This window comes from Alexandromys fortis, unplaced genomic scaffold, assembly GCF_014885135.2.
Source record: "Alexandromys fortis isolate MF-2015 unplaced genomic scaffold, M_Fortis_MF-2015_v1.1 scaffold_213, whole genome shotgun sequence".
NCBI lineage: Eukaryota > Metazoa > Chordata > Mammalia > Rodentia > Cricetidae > Alexandromys > Alexandromys fortis.
Genome location: NW_026068093.1, coordinates 73,887 through 84,235, shown reverse-complemented (window position 1 = coordinate 84,235; position 10,349 = coordinate 73,887). Strand labels below are relative to the sequence as shown.

Sequence of the window (10,349 nt, the reverse complement as noted above, 5' to 3'; positions counted from 1 at the left end):
CATGGGATGTACTCACTCATATTTGGTTTCTAGCCATAAATAAAGGACATTGAGCCTATAATTCGTGATCCTAGCGAAGCTAAATAAGAAGGTGAACCCAGGCCGGGGGATGGTGGCGCACGCCTTTAATCCCAGCACTCAGGAGGCAGAGGCAGGCGGATCTCTGTGAGTTCGAGACCAGCCTGGTCTACAGAGCTAGTTCCAGGACATGCTCCAAAGCCAAAGAGAAACCTTGTCTCAAAAAACCAAAAAAAAAAAAAAAAAAAAAAAGAAGGTGAACCCAAAGAAAAACATGTAGGCATCCTCCTGAATATTAAGCCTGAAAATTTCATCAGGCGATGAAAGGAGACATAGACAGAGACCCACATTGGAACACTGGACTGAAATCTCAAGGTCCAAATCAGGAGCAGAAGGAGAGAAAGCACGAGCAAGGAACTCAGGACCACGATTGGTGCACCCACACACTGAGACAATGGGGATGTTCTATTGGGAACTCAGCAAGACCAGCTGGACTGGGTCTGAAAAAGCAGGGGATAAAACCAGACTCACTGAACATAGAGAACAATGAGGACTACTGAGAACTCAAGAACAATGGCAATGGGTTTTTGATTCTACTGCACGTCCTCGCTTTGTGGGAGCCTAGGCAGTTTGGATGCTCACCTTACTAGACCTGGATGGAGGTGGGTGGTCTTTGGACTTCCCACAGGGCAGGGAACCCTGATTGCTTTTTGGGCTGATGAGGGAGGGGGCCTTGATTGGGGGAGGGGAAGGGAAATGGGAGGTGGTGGTGGGGAGGAGGCCTCTGAGCTCACTTCCTCTTCCTCCCAGCATTCTGTTCTGTTTACTCCTCCCACCTATGTTTTAACCTATCAGGGCCAAGCAGTTTCTTTATAACTTAACCAATGAAATCAACAGATTGATATATGACACTCCCACATCACATTTGTAATTAACATTAAGCCTCTGGGTGATTCTTTGAGAGCAGCTCAGGGACAGGAAAACTCAGCCAACAAATGATACCTAATGTGGGCATAGATCCACATAAAAAAGCATAAAAAAGGTTCTAAACACAGAGAGCCAGACTCACAGTCTCCTGCCAGTCACTTCTCCCAACAAGCTGCCTGTGAGATGGACCCAGCAGCCAACTGCTGTGAGCTAAGTCATGTGACAGGTTCTGCAGTCTCTCATACAGTCCACAGTACAGAGACTCTCCCAGCCATTGCCTGCAGGCTTGAGAGCTCTGCCACCATGCTGCATGGTGGCTTTAGGGGTTTGACTCATGCAGACAGAAAAGTTTATAGATAGGCAGTAAAGACAGATTCAGACAGAAAAAATCTCTGAATGGGTTACAGTATGTTAAAAATATATGTAGGCTTAGGAGAAAAAAGAAAAAGGGTAGGAAAGGTCCTTTAGAAAGGTATAGAGTAATAAAAATATAATTAGCCATGTAAAGATGGGAAATACACAGAGTCTGGATCCTGTATGTTAATATGGTGTCCTTGAATTTTTGGCTGCTACGAGACACTAGATTATAATAACTGCTAGATTCAACCAACCTATATATTTTATAAATATCTTGACTTCAAAAGTTAAGTCAAAAGGTTATGATTTTATTTCCACAGAAAATGAGAGGCTGTGGATTCATTCTGTGTTAAAAAAAAATCAGGTTTGATTGAGGAAGACCCACTGAAGATCCTGGCTATGAACAAAAAATAAACCTAAAAGAAGTATAAGATATGTGATATGTATTTTACCTGCTCAAACACATAGCAAATATATCTTTAACTGACTTGTGTACAGTGTACAGTCTATACTCGCACCTATACAAATATGTATGGAACCTTTAAAAGTTCATGTATTTTCAGAGCAATGAAACTGAACACCAATGAAAATGATGGTCCAGGTGATCCAGCATCCAGAACAGCTTCCAGGCTGCTGACTGTGATGATCCAGCCTCACAAAATACTACAGTTAAGACATAATAATCATTCTAAATTTTCTCAGTTCCCCCAAAGATTACCAATGCCCCCAAGCAACAGGAAGTCATATAGAAATTTATGCCCATGGTCCAAAAATTAGTTATTTGATTATGGATATTTATTATTATTTAAGGGGGGTTGGTTACAAGTTGCTTTTAGTAATGGTCAGAAAAAAAGTTGGACAAAAAAGATTAGATTCATGGATCTCTTTCTGAAAAATAAGGGGTATATAGAAAGGATAGGATAGCAGTGTAGATTATTGAATCTACTTTCACAACAACTACTAGTCTTAAATATTTTACATATGTATGGATTTTTGTATTTTGATACAAATTTAAAGTTCATTTTGCTGCACAGTATGTATGTTTCTACTCTTGTTTGGCTTTTTTTTCACATGTTTCTATTATATTTACTTCTTTTTTTAAATTTATTTAGTTATTACATATACTGTTATACAATATTCTGTTTTGTGTGTATGCCTGCAGGCCAGAAGAGGGCACCAGATCTCATTACAGATGGTTGTGAGCCACCATGTGGTTGCTGGGAATTGAACTCAGGACCTTTGGAAGAGCAGGCAATGCTCTTAACCGCTGAGCCCTCTCTCCAGCCCTTGTTTGGGTTTTTGTGCTCATGTAATTCATTTAAAATGTAACATATAATTAAAAATATAAATTAATAGTCATCTATAATAGTCAAACTTATAATCATGTTAGATATGTTTTTAAGGTCATAAACAGATATATTTAGATAGATAGGTTGTCTTCAAACACTTGAAAGACCTAAAGAATATGGCATTTAATGTGTTTAACAACCAAAGATTTTTCATGACAGTGAGACATGTCTACTCCTGACAGCACCAATCTACTTCAAAGAAGATGATGAGTATTGAAAAACTCATATGAGTTTTCCTTCTTTATGACAAAGGCTAGCCATGTGAACAGAAACTACCCTTGCCTCAATTTCTGACAGTCCAAACTGGACCAATAGTACAAAAAAATGGTGACTGCTGAACTTTGCTAAGACAAGGTAGGACAGACCTTTAGAATTCCCTGCATCACAGGAATGTTTCTCAGACATGCTAGGCCTGTAGGTCAGATTTGAATGCTGCATTGGTACAGAGGAACCCTGGTGACTCTTCAGACAGTCTGATGTCCCTGTCATTAGGTAACATTTCATCTTTCTGGAGTCTTTTTTGAACTGTAATTCCTACTTAGTGCTTTTGTTATATAAAATTTTACTATATTAAAATTAAAACCTTTTTTAGTTGGACAAAAAGGGAGAAATCTTGTGAAAGAATCCTTTCACATACTGAAGATTTGTCACTCAGATTGGTTTAATAAAACCTGATTGGCCAATAGGCAGGCATGCATTATAGATGGGACTGCCAAAATAGGAGAATGATGGAAAGAAGAAGGGCAGAGTCAAAACAGATGCCAGCCAGCAGCCAAGGAAAGGATGTGTCAAAATGAGGAAAAAGTCATGAGCCATGTGGCAAAGCATCGATAAGAAATATGGGTTAATTTAAATGTAAGAGTTAGGTAGCAATGAGCCTGAGCTATCAGCTAAGTATTTGTAATTTATATTAAGTCTGTGAGTTAGTTACTTTGGATGTGGCTGCTGGTTATTTGGGGGCAGGTAGTCCGGAGAGGAAAGTTCTGCCTATACTGACTCACTATGTAGCCCATACTTGCCTGGTATTTACTCTATAGACCAGTATTGCTTCAGACTGACAGAAATTCTCCTGTTAACCTCTCAAGTGCTGAGATTCCAGGCAGGAACCACCTCTTTTAAATTCAGGCAATTCACATCATGTTCTGTGTTTCTAGAGTGTTGCAAGATGTTCATTTGTGTCGATGACTTCCAGAGGATGACAAAAGTGGGTTTTTGTTATTTTATTTTAACAATTTTAACTAAAAATTTATACTTCCAAAGTAAATGCATAATTTTACAAGCATTGGGAAAAAGCATGTCAGAGAGCTGTCTCAGGAAGTAAAGGAACCCAGAGGATCCACAAAGTTGACCTCTGACCTCCATCTGTTCAAACAGGCACACACACATACACACACACCACAAACACATGCATCATGCACACATGCATATGTATGACCATCATGCCCATCATGGGTGTACACACACACACAGACACACACAGAGAATCACCCAACATGCACACACACGCACTAAGTATAATAAAAACTGTAGCAACAATAACACTACATTTTTAAAAAAATATAAAAAGCACCTCAAGAGACAGAGTAAGCTAGTTGGTGATGGCTCACACCTTTAATCCCGGCACTTGGAAGAGATGCAGGTGAATCTCTGTGAGTTCAAGTCCAGCCTGGTCTACAGAGCAAGTTTGAGAACAGCCAAGACTACACAAGGAAACCCTTGAAAAAGCTTCTTGAAAAATCAAAAAGCAAAACTAGAGGGCCGGGGAGAGCAATATTTGATATGCATGCCTACCCTTCTGGAAGAGAAGCCAGTACTCTTAACTACTGAGCCATCTCTCCAGCTCTCTGATTTCTCGAACTGATGGAAGGTTTTAAGAGAAGACTGGAAAAACAAGACAACACACTATTGGTGAAGGGACGATCCAGAAGACAGAACAATAGAAAACATCCAGCTAACATATAATAAAGACATTATAAATGAAAATAATTCTGGAAAGAAAATCAGAGACAGTCTGGATATGGAACCTGCCTCATCCCTTTAGTCCTAGAGAGAGAAACACTGGTGCACTTGCATGAAAATGTCAGAATGAAACCCGTTCCTCTCTGGGGTGGAGTTATAGCTTGGTGGTTAAGAGTACTTACTGCTCTTTCAGAGGATCTGAGTTCAATTTCCAGCATCTACATAGTGGCTCACAGTCATTCATAACTAAAGTGTTAAGGGATATAACACCCTCTGTGCCATCCGTGGACAGCAAGCACACATGTGGTGCACTTACATACATGCAGATAAAACATTCATATACATATAGTATAAATAATAAATCTTTTTTCAAAAGAAAAGTATCCCAATACTCTAAGACAAAGGGATAAAGGAAAGAGGGATGAAAGAAAGATACAGAAATGGAGAGAATAAGAAAGTAATACATGGAGAAATAGTGGCTGGGGATTTCCCGAATGGATAAATGACATCAACTTAAACCCCACGAAAATTTAAATAGGACCAATAAAAAACAATAAAAATGAAGGCAGATTACAATAAAGATGTAAGAAAAAATCTTAGTGAGGAGAAAAAAAGCCCTCATATCTTGCTTCCAGGACTTAGGCCATAAACTGTGAAAATGGGCTTAGGACAATCGATGGCCCCCAGAACTGTACTGAGGGCAGATACAAGCAACCTCTATTTCTTCTCATTGTTGAGAAAAATCTGGCATAAGTGCCACGGACATTAGAAGAACATTTTTATATCCTGGACTACATCTTGTGGAAAGCTAAATGTGCTGTGAGCGGCCCAGGTCCAACTATCAGTGAGGTGGGCTGTAAACCATAGCATGCAGACAGTGAAGAAAGGACAGCAGACTGGAAGAACCTCACCTGGAAGAATGACCAGAAGGCATTAGGAAATTGTCCTCAAAGCACCTCAAAACTGATATAAACGGGGGAGAAGATGGGCAGGAAGTTAACAAATGTTGCTTACAGAAGAGCTTACACAATCTTGTTGACAACATAAGACCCCCCCCCCCCGTAAGATCCATTTTACCCCTCACACAATCTGTTTCTTTAAAACCTAGAAATTAGGGGATAGAGAGATGGCTCAGTGGTTAAGAGCACTGGCTGCTTTTCCAGGGGACCCAGGTTCCGTTCCCAGCACCCACATGACAAATATCTGTAACTCCTGGGAGCCTAACCATACTATAGCTTTCCAGGGCACCAGGCATGGTGTGGTGCACAGACGTACATGCAGGCAAATCACACATACACTTGAATTAATAATATAATTTTAAAAACTAAGCCAGGATTAGGGAGGCTTGACCCACCCATATAAAGACATGCGTTCAAATCCCCAGAATTCACATAGAAGTCAAATATTACAGGCATGTCTGCAGTTTCAGCACGTCTGCAGCTCAATAGGAGATGGAGACAGGAGAAACCCTGCAAGCTTCACTATCCAACCAGCATAGTGGGCACAGAGGCAAAGGAGAGAACCTGCCTCACACGGGATGGGAGATGAGGAGCAACACCCAATGTTGTTCTCTGATCTATGTACATGTGCCATGACACACACACACACACACGCACACACACACGACTTTTAAACTTAGAAATGGCAAAAAACAAACCTTACTAAAAATTTAACTCCTTGTCATGTAGGAAGAGATAGAGACAGCACTTATGAATGGAAAGCTAAAAATCAGGAAGAGGAAAACTTCAGGAGCAGTGAGACCTGGGAAGGTAATGTGACTACAGTGTAGAATACTTTTGCCTAAAATGAAGACAGAAAAAAAAAACATTCTCTGAATAAAGATAGACTAATATTTGTTACTCAAAGACCATAGAACTGTGGTCAAAATAAACCAAACAAACACTCATGTCAGGCCTGATGGTGCAGGCCTGTAGGCATAGCTGCTCAGAAAGCTGCAGCAGAAGAATTACAGTTTCAAGTTCAGTCTGGGAAACTGATTGATCCTTTGTCTCAAAATTAAAAAGTAAAAGAGGGCCAGGGATGTAGCTCAGTGGTAGAGACCTTGCCTGGTAAACAGAAACTCTAGATTCCAACCCAGGTTCTGAAATAAGAGACACAAAACCACAAAAATGCTTGATTTTGTCAGTGCCCTCCAGTATCAATTTATTTGTAGATGCTTCTTTATTACATGACAGATACTAAATTTCAATTTTAGCTTTGTAGAGGACAGAACTCACCAAACACAAAGTGCAATATTGTCACAGAGGTGGGTCATACCCACAGTTCCAGCATATTTAGCAAAAGCACAGAAGAAGGGAAAACATCTGATTAAGGGCAGTGAAAACTAAACCAGTCCTAGGGGAGGGAATTTCCCAGCCAGTGCACAGGGAAAGAAACCCATTTCCTACTTGTGGAGTTTTGAAAGAAAATGGCCCCTAAAGGAACTGACACTATTAGGAGGTGTGGATTTGTGGGAGGGAGTGTGTCACTGTGGGGTAGACTTTGAGGAGGGTTTTTTTTTTCTCAAACTTCACTCAGTGTGACAATCAACTGACTTCCTGTTGCCTCTGAGTCAAAATATAGGGCTCTCAGTTCCAGCACCGCATTTCCCTGCATACTGCCCTGGTCCCCATCCTGATGATAATGCACTGAAGCCCTGAACGTGTAAGCGAGCCACCCCAATGGAAGGGTTTTCTTTAGAAGAGTTATCTGTGTCATGGAGTCTCTTCACAGCAATAAAAGATCCTAACTAATATACCACTTAATACGTAGAATGCAAATGAACAAACATCACTGTCACCTCTGCTATTGGCAGGAAGAGCATTGACGCTGCCTCCTCACAGGCCATGTGGCGGCATCTACGAGCAAGTGGTCACTGCTGCCCTTTGACTCAGGAACTTCACTCTTGTTTGTTTTAGACACAATGAAGTATCACGAAAGTAAGGAAATGAATCACATGACCACTGTCCTTACAGCTTGCTGGTGATAGTGAACTGCGGTAGTGACCTAAATGTCCATCAAAGCAGACTGGTGTAAAACTCACGGTGAGGACTGGCAAAGTGGCTCAGTTAATGAAGGAGTTAGCAACCAAGGTAGATGACTTTGGTTGTACCCCAGAAATCACAAGACAGTAGCAAAGAACTCTACATTGTCTCTGACGCCAAGACACATGCATAATTAAATAAACATAATTAAAATTATGAATCTCTTCCTTTTATACAAGCACTCTGAATAGCAGGCAGCTGGTAAGAAGAAGAACGAAGTAAATGTGCAAACGTTAAGGTGAGGACTACGATAAGGTTTATACTTTTTAAATAACCTAAGGCTCTGAATACAGAACAATAGTACAAAATCAAAATACTCATTAAATAGTTATGAAAATAAGTTATTCACAGAAAAGCAAAGGAAAAGATAAAGAGGCTGGAGAGGTCAGCAGTTAAGAACGCTGGCTGCTCATCCCAAGGGTGGGAGCTCAGTTCCCAGCACCCATGTCTGGCAGCTCAGTACTGCAAATACAGTGATCTGATAGCCTCTGCTGGCCTCCAAAGCACCTGACCTAATGTCTTTCTCTCTCTCTCTTTCTCTCTCCCCTGTCTTTGTCTGTGTCTCTGTCACTGTATTTCTCTTTTGTCTCTCTTTCTTTCCAACACGCACACACACATGCATGCACGCACACACGTACAGACACACAGAGTATATGTGATGTAGAAGATAAGTACCAGGCACAGTGAATGCACCTTTAGTCCCAGTACTTGTGAGGCAGAAACAGGTGGGTCTCTGTTGTGAGTCTCAGGCCAGCCTGGCCTACATAACAAGTTTCACAACAGCTTAGATGGTATTATAAAAGGACAAAGAGAAGCTGTCTAATATGTATTGAAGGATGAACCCAAGACTAGGAACTTTGGGGCGTGTGTATGGAGGACAGTTAAAGTGGTTGTATCTTTTCTATATTTCCACAAGGCTTGAAAGCTTATAAACCACATGTTATTATGAAATAAGGCCTGGTGGTGCCTCCCTGAAACTCCAGTCACTGAAAAGACAAAAACATCAGACAGGATCACAAGTTCAAGGCTAGACTGGGCTGTAGAATGAGTTCTAAGTCAGTCTGAGTGACATAGCAAAACCTCAATTCTAAAGTTTTTAAAAAAGACAGAGACACATAGTCAAGCACAGTCGAGGCCCTATGTTCAACGCCAGTACTGGAAATGTATCACTTCCTGTGCAGTAACAAACACCTTGACAGGCACTGTTTCTGAGGAGCACATCTGATCGCCACTGTGGAGCAGACAGAGGTCGACCATTTCCTTGTCAGAGGAGTTACCCTCCTAGGACAGGACGCTGAAGTGAAAATAAAAATGGGCAGCTTGCCATGGCCATCACTATCACGGGCCTATTTCTTTTTCCTTCTTGATCAAAATCTGACAGGGAGGGCTCAGACCAGGAGTGAGCCTGGGACAGCTTCCTAGGTGACAAGTCCTGCCAGACAGGTAGGAGACCAGTATAGAGGGGACCCAGCTGCTGATTCTGAGACTCTGATGTTTGAATTTCTTCCCTGAGGTGAGTTAGTGAAAGCAGAGAGAGGCAGAGGGACTGAGAACACTCAGAGTTCATGAGATAACAACAGAGTCATGTCACAGAGGTCGCCAGGAGTCCCTGACAGCTGTGACCAGAGTCTCCTGACAGCTGACAGTGCTGCACACAAGAACGTTATGACTGTGGGTGATGACAAGCTGGCCTTGTCAGCAGATATCGTACTCAGTTTAAAAAACTCCGAGTGTTCTCTCTGTCTGTCTGTCTGTCTGTCTGTCTGTCTGTCTGTCTGTCTCTGATTCTGTCTCTCTGTGTGTCTCTGTCACTCTCTGACTGTCTCTCCGTCTCCTTCTCTCCCTCCCCTCTTCCTCTCTCTTGTCTCTCCTCTCTAACTACAGTGCAAAGCTTCTTCACGTCCAGGGCTTTGGACTGACTGAAGCTTCAGCCACTTAATCAAGACATGACCTGTCAAAGGGCAAAGTTATAGAGGGAGAAAGACTCACCTGTTGCTGAATCTGCCACCTTCTGTCTCTCAACTCCTGCCAGGGTCACGGGAGGGTGAGCTCTGATCCTTGGTCTCTTCACAGGCTTCCAGACCCTGAGTTGTGGCCCACAGCTGAGAGCAGGAAGTCAGCCTGAACTCTAACTCAGTGCAGAGGGCTCCGCCCAAATGAGGAAAAGAAAACCGAAAGTATTTCTCTAAGGTCAAATGTGCTCTGAGATCCTGTCCTTTCTTCTTTCCTGATATGTGGAAGCAGTGGGGAGCAGAAAGAGGCAACTAGAAGATTACTAAGGGGCACACTAGGGACATGCAGGGCCAGTTCCCAGTTCCCAGGAGTGCCTTATTTATGCAGAGATAGAAAAAAAAAAAAAACACCAGCAACCCAAAAGCAACAACAACAAAACTCCCCTCAAATCCAAACAATCATCAGTCACCTCTGTGTCTAGGGAGCAGTTTTACCAGGGTTGGCTGTATAATCCCCCCTTTTTTGTGGCTTGGGTGGGTGAGATGGGGAAGGAGGGTCAGACACTTTCAGGTAATCTCTCAGGCTAGCAGGAGAACCCAGAGCTGGATCCTGACCAAGAGAAGCTTTCCCTCAGACCTCAACGGGAAGTGGAGTTGTAGAGGGAGATCCCCAGCTTTATAGATACTCTGGGTCAGGGCACTGACTGAGGAGTTGTCATCTCAGCCCAGAAATCAAGGGTGGG

At 42.1% G+C, this 10,349-nt stretch overlaps 1 protein-coding gene across 1 annotated transcript in view; it reads right to left on the bottom strand.

The window, feature by feature from the left end:
* The window catches only part of LOC126489102 (nuclear body protein SP140-like protein), a 61,619-nt gene extending 51,813 nt beyond the window's left edge, over positions 1-9,806 (bottom strand). Inside the window, exon 1 of the mRNA XM_050123167.1 lies at positions 9,644-9,806. The gene's annotated coding sequence lies outside the window, so the exon portion shown is untranslated. The remainder of the gene's footprint in view (positions 1-9,643) is intronic.
* Between the last annotated feature and the right edge of the window lie 543 nt (positions 9,807-10,349).